At 45.0% G+C, this 25,121-nt stretch overlaps 1 protein-coding gene across 5 annotated transcripts in view; it reads right to left on the bottom strand.

The window, feature by feature from the left end:
- Nucleotides 1–24,572, bottom strand: part of NOD1 (nucleotide binding oligomerization domain containing 1) — a 175,566-nt gene extending 150,994 nt beyond the window's left edge. For 2 of the 5 annotated variants that reach the window (XM_063922337.1, XM_063922338.1), the window contains exon 1: nt 24,260–24,572. The gene's annotated coding sequence lies outside the window, so the exon portion shown is untranslated. The remainder of the gene's footprint in view (nt 1–24,259) is intronic. The other 3 variants (XM_063922335.1, XM_063922336.1, XM_063922334.1) reach the window with 3 other exon arrangements.
- Nucleotides 24,573–25,121: the final 549 nt, after the last annotated feature.

The raw sequence follows: 25,121 nt of genomic DNA, 5'->3' as shown, positions 1-25,121 counted from the left end.
CTCTGCCTCTACTGTGGAGCCGCGGATCACTTTATCAAATACTGCAAGTCCCGTCCGGGACACGGGCAGTCCTAGCTTGTTCCGGAGAAGTCAAGTTAGGGGTTACATCTAAATCTTCTCCGACAGTGGATTGTTTACTCTCCGTGTCTCTGTTTTCTGAGTCTATAGCTAAACCTGTTAAAGCCCTGCTGGACTCTGGGGCTGCAGGGAACTTTGTTTCTCTTTCTTGTGTTCAGAGTCTGGGTTTACAGTTACAGTCTGTCAAACGACCTATTACGTTGACCGCCATCAATGGTACCAAAATATCTAATGGTCTTATTACAAGTCGCACAGAGCCAATCAAGCTGCAGGTCGGAGCTCTGCATCAAGAACATCTGGAGTTCCTAGTAATTCCGGAGATGCCTCACGATCTTGTTCTTGGTCTACCTTGGCTTAGAATTCACAATCCTCACGTCGACTGGAAGTCGTCACAAATAGTGTCCTGGAATTCGTTTTGTCACTCTAATTGTCTCACTCCTGTTTACCCGCTCCGTGCATCTTCCAAGTCGGATGAGGAGCTTATTCCAGAGGCCTATCGGGAGTTCACAGACGTATTTTCAGAACAGGCGGCCGATCAGTTACCACCGCATAGACCCTGGGACTGTCCCATTGAGCTTATCCCAGGGAGAATGCCACCTCGGGGACGCACATATCCCTTATCATTCCCTGAGACCCAAGCTATGTCGGACTATATCAAGTCTAATCTGCTGAAAGGATTCATTCGCCCCTCTACCTCCCCGGCTGGAGCAGGTTTCTTTTTCGTGAAGAAGAAGGACGGAGGGTTAAGACCATGTATTGATTATCGTGGCTTAAACAATATCACCGTTAAGAACAAATACCCTCTACCGCTAATCACGGAGCTATTCGATAGGGTTCGTGGAGCCCACGTTTTCACTAAGCTCGACTTAAGAGGAGCCTATAATTTGATACGTATCCGACAGGGGGACGAATGGAAGACGGCCTTTAATACCAGGGACGGGCATTACGAGTATCTGGTAATGCCGTTTGGCCTCAGCAATGCCCCTGCCGTTTTTCAGGGATTTGTAAATGAAATCTTCCGAGATATGTTATATCAAAGCGTAGTGGTGTACTTGGATGACATTCTGATATTTTCTAAGAATCTTGCAGAGCACAGAGTACAGGTCAAAAAAGTACTTCTTCGCCTACGAAGGAATCGTCTCTACGGCAGGTTTTCCAAATGTGTCTTTGAGGTCCCTTCAATTCCATTCCTCGGATATGTAATCTCAGGTACGGAGCTTCGCATGGATCCGGAGAAACTCACTGCCATTCGGGACTGGACTCAGCCTCTCTCCTTGAAAGCGGTACAAAGATTTCTGGGCTTTGCAAATTACTACCGGAAATTTATAAAGGGATTTTCTACCATTGTTGCACCTATTACTGCCCTAACCAAAAAGGGGTCTGACCCAAGTCACTGGTCTTCAGAAGCTGAAGTAGCGTTTGCCCGGTTGAAATCAGCCTTCATGTCTGCTCCGGTACTCCAACAACCAAATTTTTCTAAACCATTCTTCTTGGAAGTCAATGCTTCTTCAGTAGGCATCGGTGCGGTTCTTTCACAGTACTCCTCTGATGGGAAGTTACATCCATGTGGTTTCCATTCTCGTAAGTTCTCTCCGGCTGAACGAAACTACACCATTGGATATCAGGAGCTTTTAGCAATAAAATCTGCCCTAGAAGAATGGAGGTACTTATTGGAATTACGATCTATACCGATCACAAGAACTTGTTGTATATCAAGACGGCCCAGTGCTTGAATTCCCGTCAAGCTAGATGGGCGCTCTTTTTCACTCGATTCTCGTTCGTTATTAAGTACCGGGCCGGGACTCTCAACGCTAAGGCTGATGCTCTGTCTCGTTCTTTAACGGCCTTTGATGAGGAGAATTCCTTTGAAAAGAGTTTGATTCTCAGTCCAGTCTCTATTTCAGCAGCTCCCACTACTCTGGGTCCTCCTCCTGGGAGAATGTCTGTACCAGTTGAATTTCGTCCAAAGTTGCTGCAGTGGGCTCATATCTCCAAGTTTTCTGGTCATCCTGGTGTTCAAAAAATGTGTGAATTTCTACGAAGGTCATATTGGTGGGACACCATGAAGAAGGATATACAAGATTATGTCAATTCATGTCCTCAATGTGCTCAGCACAAAACTCTTTGTCTGCCTCCTGCGGGGTTGCTTCGTCCACTGTCCATTCCTAAGAAACCCTGGACCCATATTTCCATGGACTTTTTTACCGAATTACCCCTCTCCAAGGGTTACAATACCATCTGGGTGATTATTGACCGCTTTTCTAAAATGGCACATTTTGTTCCGTTGTCCGGGTTACCAAGTTGGCTTTACTGTTTATTCGTGAACACTTCCGCCTGCACGGGTTACCCCGGGAGAAAGTCTCTGATCGAGGGGTACAGTTCACTGCTAGATTCTGGAGGGCCCTCTGTTCAGCTTTACAAATAAAACTCAAGTTCTCATCTGCTTACCATCCACAAACCAATGGGCAGACTGAACGCGTCAATCAAGATTTAGAGACTTTTCTCCGCATTTATCTTTCTCCTTCACAGGACGATTGGGTGGAACTGTTACCCTGGGCCGAGTTTGCCCATAACCATCTGTATCACTCTTCCACTGGTGAGTCTCCATTCTTCATTAATTATGGATTCCATCCACGAGTCCCAGAATTACCCATCTCTCCTTCGGAGGATGTTCCTGCTGCAGCTTCTATTCTCCAGCACTTCAGTCAAATCTGGAGTAAGGTTCATGCTAATCTCAAAAAAATCTCTGGCCGCTACAAATTCTTTACGGATAGAAAACGGCGAGCAGCTCCTCAATACAAAGTTGGTGACAGGGTATGGCTCTCTACCCGCAATCTTCGTTTAAGAGTGACCGCTATGAAGTTTGCTCTGAGGTTCATCGGTCCTTACCCTGTTTTGCAAGTCCTGAACCCGGTTGTCTGCAAATTGGGGTTGACTTCCCACTTTCGGGTACCAAATTTGTTCCATGTTTCTCTTCTTCGTCCCCTCATCTTAAATCGGTTCCATTCAGAGTCTCCTAGGCCGACCTCGGTAGAGACTGAAGCTGGAACAGAATTTGAAATCAAAGCTATTCTTGACTCTCGTTATCATCACAAGAATTTACAGTATCTGGTAGAATGGAAAGGTTATGGTCCTGAGGAGAGGAGCTGGGTCAAAGATTCTGAAGTCACTGCTCCCAGACTAGTCCGGATCTTTCATTCTAAGCATCCCACGAAACCAGGAAAGTGTCCAGGGGCCACTCCTAGAGGAGGGGGTACTGTCACACTCGCGGCGCTGCGGCTGCCGCGCTTACCGCTCCGATTGCACTGGGTCTCTCGGCGGTCGCCGCCCCCGGTAGGCACCGGGTTGTTGCGTCTTGCTGGCGCTGCCTCCGGCGGGTTCCCGGGGTGTGGGCGCCGCCATTGCTCCTGGCGTTCACGGGAGCGTGGTGGGCGAGTGACGTCATCGGCCCCTTCCGCCAATTGGGAGAGAGCGGGAAGTTCAAAGGAAGACGCCGTGCAGAGCTCCGGCGCCTGAGTATCGTCTCTTCTATGATCACCAGTGCTAGCAGCGTTCAGTGAGTTCTCTAACTGAACATCTCCTGTGTACCAGCATTTGCAGAGTATCTCTCAGTGGAACATTCCTTGTGCTTCCAGCGTTTGCAGAGTATCACTCAGTGGAACATTCCTTGTGCTTCCAGCGTTTGCAGAGTATCACTCAGTGGAACAATCACTGTGCTACCAGCGTTACAGTGTATCACTCAGTGGAACAATCACTGTGCTACCTGCGTTACAGTGTATCACTCAGTGGAACATTCACTGTGCTACCAGCGTTACAGTGTATCACTCAGTGGAACATTCACTGTGCTACCAGCGTTACAGTGTATCACTCAGTGGGACATTCTCTGAGTTACAGTGTTTCTCTTAGGGGGACACCTCCTGTGTTTCCTGTATTACATGATATCTCCAAGTGGAACGCCTTCCATACTTCCAGAGTTACACTGAATCTTAAATCCTCATTCATTTCTTCAACATCGCTCACAAGCTTCTCATTCTTCAAACATCGCTCACAAATTCTTCATTCTTCAGTGTGCTTCACCATCTTTCTCAAATCCTCATTCATTTCTTCAGCAACGCTCACAAGTTCTTCATTCTTCTGTGTGCTTCACCATCATTCTCAAATCCTCATTCATCTCTTCAGCATCGCTCACAAGTTCTTCATTCTTCTGTGTGCTTCACCATCGTTCTCAAATCATCATTTAATTCTTCAGCATTATACGCCAGTTACTACGGATAGTTCTGCATGAGGAAAACCTACATCCGACCATCCCTGCTCCGGCCCAGCTGTGGTTCCTCCTTCCGACCATCGGAAGAACCCCCGAGTTCTCAACACTCCGAACCCAGGTCAGTGACAAAGAATATGTCTGATAAAATCCCGAAAACAAAGGGTCAGACATGCAAATTGTTTAAACCTGTGGCAGCAAGAGGGGTTGGTGAGTTTGATCCTAAGGTATTGCAGGTGGTATGTCTAACCAAAGTCATATAAGACAAGAATGGAAATATAAGAACTGTTTGAACTTGTAGCAACAATAAACAAGTAGGGGGAAAAAAAAAGAGAGAATACAAGTACACCGCCATATATAGATGTGGAAGCAGTTATGGCCAGCATACAAACTATAGAACATAATAAAAATATGAAAAATATGACTGTAACCTATATATGTACTAATGAATGTTGAAGTTTTATTTAGGAGGAGAAGGTGACTTGGTTGTTTTCAGCCATTTCTCATGCACTCAGAGGAGTATCCAACCGGTAAAAGAAGAGCAGTAGCCTGTGGGGGAAGTCACTGAGACCAGTGGAACAGGTAAGTATGGTATCATTCGTGTACATATATAGTAAAACCCCAAAATAAAACAAAAAAATCAAGAAAGTAACGTCAGAAATGGAGAAAAACCTGTCTGCACATTAGTATTTGACATTAGGAAAGCGGACAGAGACAAGGTAACCCCCGGGTATTTCTTTCAGTTACCATATAAGAAGTATTCATTCCTAGTAATGCCCCTAGTAAAGATGAGCTCAGAAATGTTTGTTGGACCATGTACAGACCCTTAATACGGGATGAGAAGGATTGAATGAATACTTCGCATGACCTAGAAGCTTGTTAAACTTTTTTTTTGTTTTTGTCTCTTGCAGAAATAGAAAACTCTCCATCTGGATAAGATCACTGGTAAACACTAATTCGGCAAATGGGAGATGGCTGTCTCCGTGCAAATGGACGGGCTCAATAAGGCATTGAGTGTCAAGGTGCAGACTTCTTTGCAAAATTGGAAAGGGGTCACAGTAGCTAATCTTAGATAGTGTGCTATTGAACATCACAAGAATAGTGCTAGGCGCAGAGAACAACAGGTGGAGAGGTTGAGGATGGTAAGTATACCGGAGCATACAGGAAAGACCCATCAGTCCAAACCCCAGATCCCTAATGGTCAATAATATGTTACACTTGTAGTAAGGAAGGGCATTTTGCCAGAGACTGTAGGAGTAGTAGGACACATAGTCAATATAGATCCCCTAGACAGAAAACACAAGCCACATTATTAAACACATAGACGGGACCAAGGAACATATAGTAAGGAATCATAAGCCATATAGAAAACACAGATTTGGCTAATGGGAAGAACAAAATAAATGCAACAATACCCTTTGACAAAACTTGCTGGGGTTAAGATGGGGCCTCTAAACTTTTGCTTCTTTTTCCTAGCAGAAATGGCCCCTGATTAACTTAATTTTGTTATATATGATATACATATACTATGCTCCCGCTCAGGAAGTACAAAGTATGTTAGACACCCACGAAGACTAATGTCGCATTCTACTGTTCTAGATGCATGTCCATCACAGGTAGAGGAAATTATCTCACAGATACCGGGTTCGTCAATGAACTTAGGATGGACAGGACACTGGATTGATGGCTGGGATAGTCCCAATAGCGATACGACAAACACAGACATTTTTTTTTAAGGGGAGTAGACCAAGTAGAGAATCACTTCCCCGTAGTGCCCAATCCAGTTGTCAAATTTTTATAAAATCTTCTTCACCTCTACAAACTCATCTGTCACCAACCTCTATTCTGTTTCTCTACAGTTTCCTCTTCATCTTTTGCGTTCACACAGGGTGGTACAATACATGGACCCAAGTACAGTCCAAACTCCATATGCCTAGGTCCTTCAGAGTTCTGCCCGAACCCAGTATATCTCAACAGCACGATGACACCAGTATTACTGCAGTGTGCCTTGTCATGCACAAAGATCACAGTCTGTGTTGTTCAATGCCACAGATATCTCACAGAATAGCAAGTGCTGTCTGTGACACATGCTGTTAAAGTCTCACAGTGCCGTATTGCTTGTGACTAAGACTTTCTTGTACATTCTATAGATCGTCACAATATATTAGGCTGCCACGTACACCGGTGGATTGACAATTCTAATACATAAATAATAACATTTTAATTTGGATGGACGGCACCATCCATCCAATTTGGATGGTGGCATTGAACAACACAGACTGTGATCGTGCGTGCACCATATAAAACCAGCACAATATATGTTAGTACTGCTAATACGCTATCTCCAGTGATAATAATTTACCAGCACAGCAGTTCCCACATTGCCTTACTATCCATATAAGTGCGAGTGGTGTGTAGCACAATGTTAGTAACAGTATATCATACGTACAATTTCATATTGTGAGACCTACATTATCTGGATACCTTAAAGGACACATTCGAACAATATACTAACTCAATGTATACACACTACCTTATCGGCGGGCAAAAAATGAACAATTGATTAAGAAAGGGGATGTGCTTTGACCCTCTCCTAATGGTTTATATATCATTAATGTGCATGAATATTATCAGCCGAAAGGGAACACAGTTCATTCAAGTATCGTCACATATATTTGCATATGTATGAAGGACTTTATAGAAGATCATCATTGAACTTTTCTGTATATGATAAAGGGTTATCATGAAGATATATATTACATCATAACTGGGAACCATTTGGCCACTTACCACTATGTATGTATGAAATTTAATACATGAGCACAGGTGACACATAGCCAAATAAGTATCTTCCCAGGGGATCCTACATTGGAGAGACTGCAGATCTCCAATGGTATGGTGATACAGTCATTACACAGTAAGACATTCTGCTTATTAAAGCAACAATTGTATCAACTATAACATCCTGCTTAACACAGAATGATTTCATATGTATCACTTAGGAATGACTGTAACACTTAATAGAACAGAAATACAGATGCTACACTAAGGTTGGGAATTATTGTCCTTGCAAATCTATACATTATAAAACAATGCTCAAATCCAATTAGGATAAAAATTGTCTAATATCAACTGAGCAAGGTTGCGACAGGTCTATTAGGGAACAGAATATTGACTAGGGACACGTATTAGTCATAGACAATATATATCCTAATCACATTGGTGGTCATTCCGAGTTGTTCGCTCGCAAGCTGCTTTTAGCAGCTTTGCACACGCTAAGCCGCCGCCTACTGGGAGTGAATCTTAGCATAGTAAAATTGCGAACGAAAGATTAGCAGAATTGCGAATAGACACTTCTTAGCAGTTTCTGAGTAGCTCCAGACTTACTCGGCAACTGCGATCAGTACAGTGCTTGTCGTTCCTGGTTTGACGTCACAAACACACCCAGCGTTCGCCCAGACACTCCTCCGTTTCTTCAGCCACTCCCGCGTTTTTCCCAGAAACGGTAGCATTTTTTCGCACACACCCATAAAACGGACTGTTTCCGCCCAGAAACACCCACTTCCTGTCAATCACATTACGATCACCAGACCGAAGAAAAAACCGTGAGTAAAATACCTAACTGCATAGCAAATTTACTTGGCGCAGTCGCAGTGCGGACATTGCGCATGCGCACTAAGCGGAAAATCGCTGCGATGCGAAAAAATTTACAGAGCGAACAACTCGGAATGACCCCCCACATTGTTCCAAATAATACACGAGTTGAATACAATTCATATATCCAATATACATAACCAAGAAATAATAGGCGGCACACGGCATTGTTTTTAATACTTTCTTTATTATTTTGCACCAGGACAAAATAAAACTTTTTTCTTTTTTTTGTCCATTTTTTCTATTTCACGTCCAACTATTTTTTATTGTCTTATATTTCGCTGTTTGTGGCCTTATATAAAGGTCAAAATACTTCATATGGGATGCTAATAAAGTTTATATATTCCATATGGGTATTGGTATGTACTATAAATTGAGTGTCAACTCATATATATAAAAGAAGTTGAATGACACTGATATAATACCAATAACAATATTTGGTATTAATGGGAGCGAGTGCACCCAGAGAAACTGATCCCTGTTTCCTACTCTTTTCCCTGTTTTTATTTCTATGCCATTTCTCTGCCCTCACCATTTAGGTAAGCAGAGTGGCACTTTTTCAAGTTTGAAAGAAAAGGCGAAGGAGGAGAAAAGAGAAATATCTTCTGTTTTCATGTGACTGTGTTATTATCTACACTCATAAGGAATGAGAACCCTTGAGAGCTCCTAAGTGGGGACGTCAACTCTATTTTGCATAAGACATGCAGTGTGAGATCACGCAGATCTTCTGCATACACAGGTGGCTTCTCTCATTAGCATCAGCAAGTAGACTGCTCAGAATCAGTTTATATAATATTATATATATATTTATACAGTTGTGCTCATAAGTTTACATACCCTAGCAGAATTTGTGATTTTCTGGCCATTTGTCAGAGAATGAATGATAACTCACAAACTTTTCTTTCACTCATGGTTAGTGGTTGGGTGAAGCCATTTATTGTCAAACAACCGTGTTTACACTTTTTAAATCATAATGACAACAGAAACTAGGGGTGAGTATTCACAAAATGTGTGCAGTGTGTGCAGTGGGGGCCCCCTCTGGATTTAGAGGCCCGTGTGTACCGCACACACTGCACCCATTATAGAAGCGCCAGTGATCATTAGGCTCCCTGCAATGCTGACGCTCCTTGAACTGTACGATTAAAAACTGTAGTGGTCAATCAGTGGTGTCTTTGGATAGATGGAGCTGCTGATCGGAATTGCATTTATGAAGTACTGATGCAGCTTTATTATCCAAAACTATGCTTGCCTGTAGCACTCGAGCTAAGATACAATGGGGTCGATTCAATTCTCAAACAGTTGAATAGCGCCGGGAATTAGCTCCCGGTGCTATTCAATACAGCGCCAAGTGACACTCAATTGTCGGGAATTCTTCTCTCACCCCCCGGGGGATGCAAGAGGAAATCCAACAAAAATGCTGCCGCGCGGCCGGCGCGAGGCTCATTCTGTTGGGAATCAGCATTGCGGCAGGGAGTTAAGTCACAGAATGCCTGTTCTCCCGACAAATCAACCTGCTAAGTCCGGGAGAACGGGCATTCACCGACTTAACTTGAGCTGAATTGAACAGCGACGGGAGCTAATTCCCGGCGCTATTCAACTGTCTGAGAATTGAATCGACCCCAATGTAAGCAGCTAAACTGGCTTTTGTCCATGAGGAAACTTGTGATGTGTGGTCAGTGCAGCAGTGTTACCGACCTGTGTTACAAGGGTTGGCCTCAACTAACCACCGTAACCTGACCTCTGTCTGCAGCTGCAGCAAAACACTATTCAAGTTTTCTGTTGCAATCAGGTCTAAATTAGGCCCTAAGGGCCTAATTCAGACCAGATCGCAGCAGCAACATTTTTCTCTATTGGGCAAAACCATGTGCACTGCAGGTGGGGCAGATGTAACATGTGCAGAGAGTTCGATTTGGGTGGGATGTGTCCAAACTAAAATCTAAATTGCAGTGTAAAAATAAAGCAGCCAGTGTTTACCCTGCTCAGAAACAAAATAACCCACCCAAATCTAACTCTCTCTGCACGTTATATCTGCCCCATCTGCAGTGCACATAGGGGGTGATTCCGAGTTGTTCGCTCGCTAGCTGCTTTTAGCAGCATTGCACACGCTAAGCCGCCGCCCTCTGGGAGTGTATCTTAGCTTAGCAGAAGTGCGAACGAAAGATTAGCAGAATTGCGAATAGAAATTTCTTAGCAGTTTCTGAGAAGCTCGAGACTTACTCCTGCACTGCGATCAGCTCAGTCCTTTTCGTTCCTGGTTTGACGTCACAAACACACCCAGCGTTTGCCCAACCACTCCCCCGGTTTTCCAGCCACTCCTGCGTTTTGCAACTAGAACGCCTGCGTTTTTCCGCACACTCCCATAAAACGGCCAGTTTCCGCCCAGAAACACCACTTCCTGTCAATCACACTACGATCAGCACAGCGATGAAAAAGCTTCGTTATGCCATGAGTAAAATACCTAACTTTTGTGTAAAATAACTAAGCGCATGCGCTCTGCGAACCTTGCGCATGCGCAGTAAGCGACTAATCGCAGTATAGCGAGAATCGGCAACGAGCGAACAACTCGAATGAGGCCATGGTTTTGTCCATTAGAGAAAGATTTTGCTTTTACAATCAGGTCTGAATTAGGCCCTATATACTGCGCTAAGAAATTTATTGTGCAGTATAAATTTACTTTATTGAAAATAATCAGCTGTTCTGCATTGCAATCACTGAGGAAGCTAATCTGATGCTATCTCCATGCAAAAGTCCCTCACTAATGACAAATATACAGTGAGAAACAACAGCGATATAATTCAGCTATACAATTGGTTGGTTACAATTTCAGAACATTTATAGGTTGGGGGGGGGCAAGATAAATTTTCTATTTGGCGCCCCTGGGGGCGGAGCCACCAGGGAGGAGGAGGCAATACTATGGGGACGAAAAGGAGGCAGCACCACGGTGGGGTGGAGGCCGCACCATGTAGATGGTGGCCGGGAATCCCACTGACGGAGGTGCTGCGATGGGGGAAGGAGGACTGCAGTATTGGACCAGCAAGCACCATTGTGTAGGTGAGGCTGGCCCCCGGGACCTCCGGGGAGCAGTGGGGGTATGGAAAAGTGAAGGCGGTAACTATGCTCTGGAAAAGGGGCCTGGTCACTCAAAAGGGGACGTACCCTTCAGTGTAGTGTACCACACCATATACCCCTTATACACATTATGCTTCACAATAGTAGTACCCCATATACTGTCTAGTACTGGTGCACCTTTCACATTATAGCACACGGTATGAGCTGAAATTTACATTATAGCACACAGTATGAGCCAAAACTCACATTATAGCCAATGGTAGGAGCCGAAATTTACATTATACCACATAGAATGAGCCGGAGTTTACATTATAGCACACAGAATGAGCCGGAATTTACAATTATAGCACACAGTATGAACCGAAATTCACATTATAGCACACGGTATGAGCCGAAATTCACATTATAGCACAATGAATGAGCCAAAATTCACATTGTAGCACACGGTATGAGCCAAAACTCACATTATAGCACACTGAATGAGCCGAAATTCACATTGTTGCACATAGAATGAGCCGAAATTCACATTATAGCACACAGAATAAGCCGAAATTCACATTATAGCACATGGTATGAGCCGAAATTCACATTATACCACACAGTATGAGCCGAAATTCAGGGAGAGTGACAGAGGGTCAGGGAAAGGGACATACAGACAGGGAGAGGGACAGGGAGAGTGACAGCAGGGACATAGGGAGAGAGAAAGGCAGCAGGGTAAAATTACCTATTGAGCAGCGGCGGTGCGGAGGAGGCTGTGGTCTGCGGTGGATGAGGAGGCTGTGGTCAGCGCAGGGCGAAGGAGGCTGTGGGCATTGGCGATGATGCGGAGGAGGAGTCTGTGGGAGTTGGCGGAGGTGCAGAGGAGACTGCAATGCAGCAGAGGAGGAGACAGGGCAGCGGTCTCTATATAAAACCTTGTCTCTGTGCCGCACTCTTGGACTATATCCTGATGAAATGGTGTAGACCATGAAATGTTGATAACGCTGAAACTGGTGTCTGAGTGATGTTTTATTATCCAGGAGTGCGGCACAGAGATAAGGTTGTAGGAAGCTAACACTATTGTGTATGGCAGTGCGGGCACCCGGAGCAGTTTATATACCTATTAGGAGAGCCGGTAAACAAAAAAACAAACAAACAAAAGAAAAAAAAAATATATATATATAATATTTATTTTAATGTTATGTACATACAGGATATGGACCCCTGGACCCCCCTTACAAATCCTACATTTGCCATTGGAGAGGGGGAGGGGGGGAGAGGGAGTGGGAGCAGGCCGGATAGCCTCTTACCTGTGACAACCCAGCCACAGGTCTGCGCAATGCAGGGACAGCAAGCACTTCTCTCCGTTAGGCCACGCCCCCTAATCACCCGCGAATCACGGCACTTCTCTGGGGCCGTGAGCCGGCCCTGGTAAGGGGTGGGACGGGCAGCGCTGTTGAACTGAGCCTGGGAGCAGGAGGGGCTGAACACAGCCATATCCTGCTGCTGCTCAGTCCCTGCACGGAGCGGAGGTTGCGATGTGCGGTCTTTCAGCTGACCGCACATCGCTCCTCCTGAATATCGGCGGCGCCTCTCATATTTTGGGGGGGGGGGGGGGGGGGGGGGCGAGCTGCCCCCTTGCCCCCCCAGTTCCGACTCCTCTGGTTACAATGAAGGATTAATATACAAGAATAAAAGAGGAATACTAAATAAAGTGGGTGATTAGAGGTAATCTATGGCAATTGAATTACCAAATACTGAGCATTTTTCATAGTTGGCTCTATTTTAAACAATTGAACACATGCACTGTTAGGAAGGAGTTAAAGGTTCAAAATTCCTCCCACAAGAACTTTATCTAACTTCATAAACACTGTTCTATTTATTACAGGTATTGTGTAATTCTGGATACTCTGGGCTGGTTTACTGGCTATCTCGCCACTGTTGCCTGATCTCGTTTCCTGTCCTCAAGTCTGAGAATAAGGGGGCGATTCAGAGATGGACGCATTGAGCAGCTGTAACATGGACTGAAACCATGTTCATTAACCTGGCTCGGACCTGGTATTTAGTTCTGAAAGGGGTATTGTATAGATTAAAGAGAATGTCATCTATTTTTCTTTTAGATTGGTTTCTTTTCCTTTGTGTTCAGAAATGGTTTGTTGGACATGACAAAGTTCAAGGAGTTGGATTGGCCTCCAAATCTCCATTTGATCGAGCATCTGTGGGATGTGCTGGAAAAACAAGTCTAAACCATGGAGGCCCCATCTCTTCGGAGGTCTCGTAGAGTCTTTGCTTTGAAGGGTCAGAACTGTTTTGGCAGCACAAGGCGAACCTAGACATATTAGGCAGGTAGTTTTAATGTGACAGCTGATCAATGCGTATATCTAGGTCCAAAACATTGCTTTTATGTTGCGTCCAAAACCAGGAATGTTCGAAGATTTCTGCGCCGACCATCTCAGGAGGCCACGAGCAGAAATCATGTTATGGGTCAATCGGCAGCAACAATTTAAAAGCTGCTGTCGGGCATGCAACACTGCTGAGTGTGGCAGAAACAACTGAATTGCCTCCAATGAACGATGTCAGTGATTTGACGGGATTGGGCATACGCATAAATGATGAGCCTGCGGACTGGTCAAAAGTATCAATATTGCACAATATATAGTATAGTGTGTACCCAGCTTTATACTTTGTATGAAATTTTTTTTTTTTTTGGCATTGCCCTTGAAAACTACATTAGGTTCTGTACTCCATAAAATACAAAGAATGCCCTCATGCAAACCAACTCCACACATCAGGCCATGAAGGTTTTTGCTCCTCAGTAAAAACTGCATTTCGGCCTTTAGTAGGAAATCTAAGTACACTTTTGCAAAGCAAGATGTATTGCATTGCCAGGTGTGGATCATAGGGTCGACCGTAATTAGGTCGACCACTATTGGTCGACAGTGACTAGGTCGACATCTGAAATAGGTCGATACGGTCATTAGGTCGACATAGAATAGGTCGATATGGAAAAAGGTCGACATGAGTTTTTTATTGATTTTTTGTGTTGTTTTCTTCATAAAGTGACCAGGAACCCCAATTAGTGCACCGAACCCCAATTAGTGCACCGTATTAGTGCTCGAAGCTCACGAACTTCGAGCAAGGTGCCTCCTTCCGCTACCGCTGCACTCGGCACAGGTTACTATTCCCAATCATAGTCCACATGTATCGTAAACTATGAAAAAGTTCAAAAAAATACAAAAAATTGAAAAACTCACGTCGACCTTTTCATCTGTTGTCCTTGGCCATGTCGACCTAGTGACCATGTCGACCTAATGCATGTTGACCAATAGTGGTCAACTTAATGTGTCGAGCTAAGTGCTGTTGACCTAAAGACCGGATCCCGCATTGCCAAAGAGGACACTGCTCTGTGAAGGATACATGTGATAGAGACTTCCTGCCTGCAGCAGATGTTGGGTGATTGGTGATTGGGGTGGATAACTAAACCACAAGCAAGACTTACAAATGGCCAGATATACTAAGCCTTGGAGACAGATAAAGTGGCGAGAGATAAAAAGTACCAACCAATCAGCTTCTGACATTTTTCAAACACAGCCTGTAATATAGTAGTTATGAGCTAATCATCAGTTGGTACTTTATCACAGAATCTTTTTGATACGTCAACCAGTATTAGGTCGACAGTCAATAGGTCGACCTCATATGGCCCACATGCATTAGGTCGACAGGTACAAAAGGTCAACATGGTCAAATGACAATGTTTAAGGTCGAAAAGTACAAAAGGTTGACAGTTCCAAATTGTTGACATGACAATGGTTGACGCAAGGTTTTTTTTCAACAGTTTCATCCTTACCATCCACGTGGACTAAGATTGGGAATAGTAACCTGTGCCGAGCGCAGTGGTAGTGGAGCGAGGCACATTGCCTGAAGCATGGCAAGCGGAGCGGTAAACTAATTAGGGTTACATGTTGTTTAATGTTGAAAATGACACCCCCCCAAAAGACAAAAAACTTGTGACCTTTTGACTGTGTCGACCTCTTCAAGTGTCTACCTTTTACATGTTGACCTACTGACCCTATCGACCAACTGCATGTCGGCCATATAGGGTCGACCTATTGACTGTCGACCTAATACTGGTCAACCCAGTGATCCACAATCATTTATCTCTCACCACTTTATCACTCTCGACCCAAAGTCCCTCCCAAAAGTACATTCCAATTTTGCTCCCAAAACTGACTTTTGGGTTTTAGGTTGAGATATCCTTTAATAGAAGCTCAAGCTAAGATTCTCAAAACTTGCCTACAAATGAACAGCAAAAAAAAAAAGAAGACTACACATTACCATAAACCAATTTTTTGAGTAGTAGTAACAGCAACCTGTCAATTATAATAGACATTTGTTACGAGAAACTTTTTTTAAATTATTTCATATTTTTCACAAATTTAGGTGTGCTAGCAGTGTTTCAGTTTTCGTGGTAACCTGGTTGCATAGAAAGCGGTCAATCAAACAAAGGCAAATCATTCTACTAACTAGCTGGTATCATTCTTTTGATTGCCATCTATTGTATGGCTCAGTAAATTTTGAAATATTGCAATTAATGGCAAAAATTATAATGCAAAAAGGGATATATTTTGGATTATTATCACAATTATATGAAAGAATGCCTAAAAAATTAAAATCATAGTTGATAGCTTTCTAAAAACAGAGTTGCGATCGAGCCACATGGCCACATTCGGAGAGAGCTCTGTCCCTTTATCTGCCTCGGTGGCTACACAATAGCACTAACCCTCATAAAAAAAGTCATTCTGTGGAATAATGGAAGCAACTATATAGCACACAGAAAAATGATTATATAAACTTTGATGGTGATAGCATGCAGAGATTTGCCGACATAGAACCGGTCACATGGATCTCTGTTCACGGATGCAAATGGCGAGTTTTTGCATACAACAAATGTGCAGAAGCGACTCTGCACAGTTCTGCTTATGTCCATCCTACTGTATTCCAAGATGGACAGAACGGTATCCAGATGAGAGATCGACAATGTATAGGTCGACACCTTATGGTCAACATGGATTAGGTCACAAAGTACAAAAGGTCAACAGGAGGAAAAGGTCGACAGTACTTAAGGTCGACGAGTACAAAATGTCAACAGGGGGGCGCGCATACGGGGCATGTGTGCCCAACAGGGACAACAACTGAATAGCCCCAGTGGGCGCACAATATGTTTGGGTGCCCATAAAACAACTGAATCAGCCCCTTAAAGATTTTTCAGAGAATTAATGATATGCTGATTTATGAGTGTCCAATCACTATAATATTTTAAACTTTATTTCAGCTCTCTCTCCTATATTACACACTCAGAGTGGGCATGATAAATATACCACACTATTACACCCTTTTCTTCTTCCTAATAAGGACTCTATCCTGCCTATTTTAAGATATGTGATACTTTTTGGCTTTTACCTTTTAATGTATACATATTAAAATTTAGATTTTTAAACTGCAAAGTGTGCCCCTATATAAAAGTAATATGCCTTTTAGGCGTACTCTCCCTTTATTTCCCCCAAAACCCTGAGATTTGCATAATTAGGCAAACCTAGTGCCCACCTTCTCAATATGGTAATCACCACTAAAAATTTCCATTTTACAAGATCATCTTTCACTCATATATTCTGAGATTTAATCATAAATTCCTGATCCTTGTCTTGTAATTAGCTACATTTTCATTTGTCTCTCAACTTTTTCTTTACCCTATTCATGGATACCCCCCCCCTTTCCCTTATCAGCAGTATTCTCTGTGATAGTTACTTTTAAACAGCTTTTCTTCCTCTTTTGATTAGATCTGGGCACAATTTGGATGCATTTCTATGTATTATCTCTGAACTGTCCAATACTAATTTACCAAAGATTTCCACAATGCAGTCTTTTATGTGAAATGGGTTCAATATAGATTTTGTTATACTAATTTCAGCCCATTGTTTTGAAAATACAGTACTCTCTTCTTTATCTTAATCTTCCTTTAGAAGGAAAGCGTTTTATGGCCAATTTACTCAAAAGATTTTGCACATCTGTAAAGGGTGGTCTATAAAGAAGTGAAAGCTACCAATTTTATTGCTATGGGTGAATTTGCAGCCTTTCTGTAAAATAATAGGATTTTAATTACCTACCGGTAAATCCTTTTCTCATAGTCCGTAGGGGATACTGGGAATCCATTTAGTGCCAATGGGTATAGACGGGTCCACTAGGAGCCATGGGCACTATAGAAGTTTGATTACGTGTGCTGGCTCCTCCCTCTATGCCCCTCCTACCAGACTCAGTCTAGGAAACTGTGCCCGAGGAGACGGACATACTTTGAGAGAAGGATATAGAAAAGGAAAGTGGTGATATTGCGAACCAGCACAACCATTACAAGACGAAAAGCCATGGTAACCAAACTTGTACACAGTAACAGCAACAGCTGAACCAGACAACATTACTTAATCAAGTAACCGTGCAGGAAGAACGAAGGACCAGGTAGGCGCCCAGTAACCCCCACAGACTACGAGAAAAGGATTTACCAGTAGGTAATTAAAATCCTTTTTTCTCTTACGTCCTAGGGGAAACTGGGGTCCATTTAGTACCATGGGGAAGTACCAAAGCTCCCACACCAGGTGGGAGAGTGCTGAGGTTCCTGCAGAACTGGCTGACTAAACTGAAGGTCCTCAGAGGCCAAGGTATCGAACTTGTAAAACTTGGCAAACGTGTTCGAACCTGACCAAGTAGCTGCTCAGCAGAGCTGTAAAGCCGAGACACCCCGGGCAGCTGCCCAGGAGAACCCATCGACCTAATAGAGTGGGCCTGTACAGATTTTGGATCCGGCAAGCCTGCTGTGGAATAAGCATGCTGGATAGTGAGCCTGATCCAGCGTGCAATTGACTGCTTTGAAGCAGGACACCCAATTTTATTGGGATCATAAAGAATGAACAGCAAGTCCGATTTCCTGTGACTAGCTGTTCTCTTTACATACACCTTCAAAGCCCTCACAACATCCCAAGACTTTGAAGTAGCAGAGGTGTCCATAACAACCGGAACCACAATAGGTTGGTTGATGTGAAACGCGGACACCCCCTTAGGAAGAAATTGCTGACGAGTCCTGAGATCAGCTCTGTCCTCATGGAAAATTAGGTAGGGGCTCTTGTAAGACAACGCCCCCAACTCCGACAAATGTCTTGCTGAAGCCAAGGCCACAGTGTGACGGTCTTCCACGTAAGGTACTTTACGTCTACATCCTGTAACGGTTCAAACCAGTCCAATTGGAGGAACTGCAGCACCAAATTGAGATCCCAATGTGCCGTGGGAGGCACAAAGGGAGGTTGGATGTGCAGAACGCCTTTCAAGAACATCTGGACCTCAGGTACAGAAGCCAATTGTTTCTGAAAGAAAACAGACAAGGACGAAATTTGAACTTTTAAGGAGCCTAGACATAAGCCCACATACACTCCCGACTGCAGAAAAAGCAGGAAACGTCCCAGATGGAATTCTACTGCAGAATATTTTCTGCTCTCACACCAAGAGACGTATTACTTCCAGATACGGTGGTAATGTTTAGACGTTACCCACTTCCTAGCTTGGATCATAGTCGGGATGACCTTGTCAGGAATCCCTTTACTGGCTAGAATCAACCGTTCAACTTCCATGCCGTTAAACGTAGCCGCGGTTGCAGAGGATCCTCGCGAAGAGGTTGAGGCCATGGATCTTCGAGCAGCATCTCGAGAAGATCTGCATACCAGGCCCTTCGTGGCCAGTCCAGAGCAATGAGGATTGCTTGAACTTTTTCCCTTTCTATTCTTTTTAGAATTCTTGGGATCAGAGGAAGTGGAGGAAGCACGTACACCAGCTGGTAGACCCACGGAGTTGTCAGAGCGTCTACCGCCACTGCTTGTGGGTCTCTCGATCTGGAACAATACCGCTTGAGCTTCTTGTTGAGTCGAAAAGGCTATCATGTCGATCTGTGGATATCACCATCGACGTGTCAACCACCGGAACACCTCCGGATGAAGGCCCCTCTCCCCCGGGTGCAGGTCGTGTCTGCTGAGGAAGTCTGCTTCCCAGTTGTCTACTCCTGGAATGAAGGCAGCCGACACCGCCACGGCGTGTTTTTCCACCCAGAGGAGAATTTTTAATACCTCTGACATTGCAGCTCTGCTTTTCGTTCCGCCCTGTCGGTTTATGTACGTTACCGCAGTCACATTGTCTGACTGGACTTGAATGGCCTGATTCTGAAGCAGAGAAGAGGTCTGCAGAAGGGCGTTGTAGATAGCCCTGAGTTCTAGGATGTTTATTGGAAGGATGACTTCCTGACTTGACCATCTTCCCTGAAACTGTACCCCCTGGATGACTGCGCCCCAACCTCTAAGGCTTTGGTCCGTGGTTAGCAGAATCCAATTCTGAATCCCGAACCTCCGACCCTCGACTAGGTGAGAAATCTGTAGCCACCACAGAAGGGAGATCCTGGCTTTTGGTGACAGACGAATCCTCTGGTGCATGTGAAGATGCGATCTGGACCATTTGTCCAATAGATCCAGCTGGAAGGGCCTCGAATGAAACCTTCCGTACTGAATTGCTTCTTAAGAAGATAACATTTTCCCCAGAAGGCGTATGCAGAGATGCACCGAGATCCGGTTCGGCTTCAGGACAGCCCGAACCGTCGACTGGATTACCATTGCCTTTTCCAAGAGAAGGAACACTTTCTGAGACTCTGTGTCCAGTATCATTCCCAGGAAAGGAAGGCTCTGTGTTGGATTTAGGTGAGATTTTGGTAGGTTCAGAATCCACCCATGAGCCAGGCGTAGTCTGGTTGAGAGACCAATGCTGTCCAACATCCGCTCCTTGGATGGTGCCTTTATAAGAAGATCTTCCAGGTACGGAATTATGTTCACTCCTTGTTTGCGGAGTAGAAACATCATCTCTGCCATCGCTTTGGTGAACACTCTCAGTGCCGTGGAGAGATCGAATGGCAAGGCCTGGAACTGGTAATTACAGTCCTGCAGTGCAAACCGTAGATAAGTCTGATAAGGTGGCCAGATTGGAATATGAAGGTATGCATATTTGATATTCAGAGACACTAGGAATTTCTCCTCTTCCAGACCTGAGATCTCTGCTCTCAGAGACTCCATCTTGAATTTGAACACTCGTAAGTACGGGTTCAACGACTTGAGGTTCAGAATCGGTCTTACCGAACCGTCCGTTTTCGGTACTACAAACAAGTTGGAACAGTACCCCTTGTTTTGAAATTGAGGTGGAACTGGAACAATGACCTGGGTCTGTACCAGTTTTTGAATGGCGTCCTGTAAGGTTATACTTGCCTCTTGTGAAACTGGTAAGCCTGATTTGAAGAATCTGTGAGGTGGGAGCGCCTGGAACTCCACTATCTAGCCCTGGGATTTAAGATCTATGACCCAGGGATCCTGGCACGATCTTGTCCAGATGTGACTGAAGAATTTTAGCCAGGCTCCCACCTGCCAGTCTTCCAGGCATCGCGGTCCTCCGTCATGCTGAAGGTTTTGAGGAAGCAGAGCCTGAGCCCTGTTCCTGTAAACCGGCAGTTGCTGGTTTGCGTGGTTTACTTCTAGCGCCGGTAGAAGAACCTCTGGGCTTGCCTCTAAACTTGGCAGTTCGAAACTGGACTGTAAATTGGGTCCTGAGTAGGCCTTCCTAGCTGGGGGAGCTGCAAAAGGAAGGTATGTGAACTTACCCGCAGTAGCTTTGGAGATCCATTTGTCTAGCTCATCTCCAAATAAGGCCTCGTCTGTGAAAGGTAGGCCTTCCACGCCTTTCCTGGAGTCCACATCCGCAGTCCACTTGCGTAGCCATAGACCCCTGCGTACAGACACTGCCATAGCTGTAGTGTGTGCATTAAGCAAGCCTATTTCTTTTATGGCTTCCACCATAAAGTTCCCAGAGTCCTGTATATGTTGCAGGAGCAAAATAATCTCCCCTTGTGGTAAGGTATCTAACCCCTCAATCAGGTTACCCGACCATTTAGCAATGACTCGCGTAATCCACCCACATGCTATAGTGGATCTCTGGACCACCCCCACAGTTGTATACAAAGATTTGAGCATAGTCTCAATTTTGCCATCAGCCACGTCTTTTAGGGAGGCTGCAGCCGGGACAGGCAATACAATTTTCCATGAGAGCCTGGAAACCGATGCATCCACTACCGGTGGATTCTCTCATTTTTTCCTATCCTCAGGAGGAAAAGGAAAAGATGATAACAACCGTTTAGGGATTTGAAATTTCTTATCTGGATTAACCCACGGTTCTACAAACAGGGTATTTAGTTCCTTTGACACAGGAAAAGTGGCTGAGGTTTTTTTCTTTATATTAAAATAAGACTCCTCACTCTCCTCTATCATCTTATCAGGGATACTCAGAACTTCCCTAATAGCTTCTATGAGAGCCTCTATTCCCTGCAACAGAGTACCCTCCCCCACCTCTGAGTCCACCTCACCCTCCTCCATTTCTGACCCCTCGACATCAGAGTCAGACTGCAGGATATGGGCCAAAGTACGTTGCGGACAAATGGCAGGGGACTGAGATGCTGGTTTGGGTACTGAGTCCTTTTTCATAAACTCAGTCATAGATTGTCTTAATTATTGCATCTCTTTCTCATTCCGAGATAACTTAGTAGAAATGGAGGAAATCATTTCCCTAATGGAGTCCAGCTATGCTGGTTCTGCCCCACTAGCCTGGGAAGGGATACTACACGGAGTACACACTAGTGAACCCCCTGGAGAAGAGGAACACTGTATCTTACATGAAACACACTCTTTACCTGACATACAGTAACAGTGACAGCACACACACACACACACACACGAAAAGGTTAAATGCACAATTAACCCACAAAGAGCCCTTCCAAGGAGACACAAAGAGTATGGAACTAGTACACGGCGCCCTTATCGCTAATGCCAAGCTTGGCCAGGTCGCAGACTAAGTACCTAGATTAGGGACTTAGTACACTAATAACCGCTCCCCCCCTGCTATGACTCCCTGGTACTGCTGATGTAATCTGAAGTCTCTCCGGAGGAGCTGCGCGTCCCTGTCAGCCAGCGTCTGTGTCAGCTACAGCAGGGAAAATGGCACCTGTGAGCTGCTGGATCCGCTCATAGTGAAGCCCCGCCCCTTCAATGGCGCGCGGTCTTCCCACTCTTCTTTATACTGGCTGTATGTGTCTATGGGCATAAAACGGAGACAGACTCCTTTTACGGCTTTGTTGCCAGCCTTGGTACTGTGTCCGCTGATTAGCATCTATGTCCGTACACAGTCGGGAGACACAGTCCGCCCCATTTAGAAGCCGTGCGTCTTCGTACCCTCATGCCGCCATAATGGCCGGTGACCTGCTAAACGGGCCGCCGGCTTAATACTCACCACTCTTCATTCTTCTGTCTCTGTTAGGGGTGGCGGTGTGTTTCGGGAATGTACGCTCACCGTGGTGGGGCTTGCAAATAGTTCCCTCAGGAGCTAGCGTCCTGTCAGCGGGGAATGGGACCATTAACCCTGAGAGAGGTTGGGCCGTCGCCGTCCCCCCCACCCCCCTCCCACCCCCCCCCCCAAGTCCCACAAAGCAGGCAGGCTGGTGCCATCCAGTCCTGCCTGAAAATAACAAACTTAGAAAATAAATGCAGAAAACTCTTCAGGAGCTTCCAGAGACATGACCGGTTCCTCCGGGCACATTTTCTAAACTGAGTCTGGTAGGAGGGGCATAGAGGGAGGAGCCAACACACCTAATCAAACATCTATAGTGCCCATGGCTCCTAGTGGACCCATCTATATCCAATGGTACTAAATGGATTCCCAGTATCCCCTAGGACGTAAGAGAAAGTTATATTCTGCTTCTGCAAATGTATAATTTCTAAAACATTTTTTATCTTTAACTGTGTCTAATGTAGACTGAGACTGATTGGCTTTTATGGGGCAGATTCAATTGTTGATCTCCCCTGCTACCACTAGATGACGCCCAACAGAGCAATTCGGGCGCACATGCAGCCGGAGAGACACAGTTCAGCTTGCGACCTCCTGATGTGCGAGCTGAAATGTGTGTAAACTCCGTGGTTTGGGCGCTCAAGCTGAAGTTTAAGCATCCTAACCTATATTTTAGATGGGTTTAGCTAAACCTGATACTAAACGGCACGCATACACAACATGCGCACCAAGCAGGGGCAACAACTGAATAGTCCCGGTGGGTGCCTAATACGTTTGGGCTTCTACAAAACAATTGAATTGGCCCCTAACGGCAGCAATTCAATTGTTCTGCAGTTTGGGCACCTAGCGGCAGCGGAGGATATAATTTTATTGCAGCCTCCAGAGGTGCGAGTAAATATTTGTTGAATGTGGACACTTTGGGCATCCACACGGGAGTTTGGATGCCCAAAGCAGGGAGTTTAGACGGGTTTAGCAGTTTTAGACGGCTAAACCTTGTCCGTATGGATGTGACATGCGCAATGTGTATGGGTGCCCAAACACAACTGAGTTGTGACAACTGTTTGGGTGTCTAAAAAGTCCTGTTTAGACTGGACTTTTAGACACCAGTTGTGTGTCCACCATACAACACAAAGTGTATTTGCGTGATTGCCATACAATAGTTATATTTCTGAGACTGCCAAGCAAAGCAATATAGAATGCAGTTGTGAGGGTAGAGGCTAGATCCAAGTGGCCTAAGGGACCTTTTCCGTCAGGGGGAGGAGCCACGACACAAGGGGGAGGAGCTACACCAGCGGGACAGTTGCTCTAGTATCCACACCACCAACCTTTAGTAATTAGGTGGCGAGCGAAGCGAAGCAGAGCGAGCCACCGTGCCCGAAGCGTGGCGAGCGAAGCGAGCCCGCGAGGGTACTTTTCGGGTACCTTGTTCGGCCGCAGCTCACCCCCTGGTGACGGGTCTCCTCCCCTAGGTACGTCAGAAGGTCTTTTCTCCCACTCCAATATAGAACCAACCTTGCTGCTATCCCAACATGCTGCTTATCTAGATGTGTACACGGTGCGGCAGCAGCCGGCTCCTCAGCGCATACACAGCGCTAGTATGTTCTAGGAGCTGAGCTGCGTGCGGGGCTCGCCCATCCTGTTACATGTGACGCCTGAATTATCACGGGTGCTCTGTGTAGGGTTTATGTCTATGGCAGCATAATACTCCGTCTCCGAGAATGCACTACTACTACACCCTATGAAGGCAATGCTTACCACGTTAGCTGCGGAAACCATCCATCATCACCGACACCAGCCCGTTACAGCTGCACAGCTTTCTAGTTTCTTCTTGAAAGAAAGATCCAAACCAGCAAAAGTCTCTTCACCGCTTAGTTCCCGTGCAGCGTAGCTCAGCTGCTGCCTACAGCGCTGCCAGTCCGGAAGGTCTAGAGTAGAGTCTCTAGACAGTGACTGTGCCACACTGCCACAGGAGGGTAGACTCTTCTCCTTCCACTTTCACTATGCCAGGGTCAGACACAGAACATTCCATGATCCCACCCCTCGCTCACTGTCAGTCAGTGCGATAATGCTATATAGGGAGGGGATAGAATGCAGTCAGCAGTAATTTACAGAATCTACGCCAGTGCGCATGCGTGGAATGCAGAAGCTTACAGGACCGGTTACTGCATTCTGATACAGAAGTCCGTGCTGGGCGGCTTCTGGTCTACAGCTGCCACAAAATATACAATATGCAATTACTAATGTCACCACTATAAACCATGATTATATTTATTTATTTAGTAACTTCCTTTTTGTATCTTACTGAAAAAGTTGAATATAAGTGTGCATTTGTTTTATAGAGACATAGGGGGAAATTTACTAAGCTCCCGATTTTGACCGAGATGCCGTTTTTTCATCAAAGTGTCATCTTGGTAATTTACTAAGCACTAATCACGGCAGTGATGAGGGCATTCGTAATTTTTTGCAAATTCAGGTAAAAAATTACGAATTAATACACCATCGGTCAAAACGCGGCTGTTTAAGTATGAATCTCGGTCATTTACTAAGAAGTGCAAAGCAAAAAACAAACAAACACTGCCGTGAAAAATTACAACTCGTAAAAAAGTGCTAAAAAAAA

This window comes from Pseudophryne corroboree, chromosome 5 (assembly GCF_028390025.1).
Source record: "Pseudophryne corroboree isolate aPseCor3 chromosome 5, aPseCor3.hap2, whole genome shotgun sequence".
In the NCBI taxonomy this organism is placed as follows: Eukaryota; Metazoa; Chordata; class Amphibia; order Anura; family Myobatrachidae; genus Pseudophryne; species Pseudophryne corroboree.
Note: the sequence above shows the minus strand (reverse complement) of the source record. Positions and strands in the feature narration are given on the sequence as shown.